Below are 601 nucleotides of genomic sequence, written 5' to 3'. Positions count from 1 at the left end.
GAGACCCTGGCAGAGGAAGTGGAGCCCGCCCTGACTCCACCGGGCTCTGACGGACCTGGGGCGGTCAGGGAGGCCCCGGGGAAGGGCTCCAGGGTCGGCCGGGAGTGCGGGTGCCCGGCCTGCGGGGAGGACGACCTGCCCCCTGACCCCTGCTACTTTCCCTCGAACTGTACTCCTGGAGCGATCTTGCGGGCCTCGGTCTGACTCCCTGCCTCCACATCCCCGTAATCTCATCCCCGCCTAAGATCGTCCTTAACCTTTCCGTTTCTGAAACCTCCCTCCACAGGCCCTCCATTTGGAATCGCCTAGAAAGAGGTGCTTTGGATCAGGTGCTCCTTGGCCTCAGGATTCTTTCTCTGTTAATGCATGTGCTCAAGCTTACAAAAGCTCAGGGTTCAAGTGGACAAAAATAATTAGCGTCCCTTTAGGACTTTTTGAGAAACAAGGAGACGATAGCTGCTGTGTTTGTCTTCCTGCGGGGCTGGACTCTTTGAATGAATTGAATATGAGTTAATCAAACGGAACGCGGCTGTGTCCCTCTGTACGTGGGCGAGCAGCCTCCTCAGGTTAGAAGCTGTTAGCAATGAGGCCGTGTCACCCG

This window comes from Chinchilla lanigera, unplaced genomic scaffold (genome assembly GCF_000276665.1).
Source record: "Chinchilla lanigera isolate Chin_1 unplaced genomic scaffold, ChiLan1.0 scaffold00039, whole genome shotgun sequence".
Classification (NCBI taxonomy): domain Eukaryota; kingdom Metazoa; phylum Chordata; class Mammalia; order Rodentia; family Chinchillidae; genus Chinchilla; species Chinchilla lanigera.
This window is presented reverse-complemented; position numbering follows the sequence as displayed.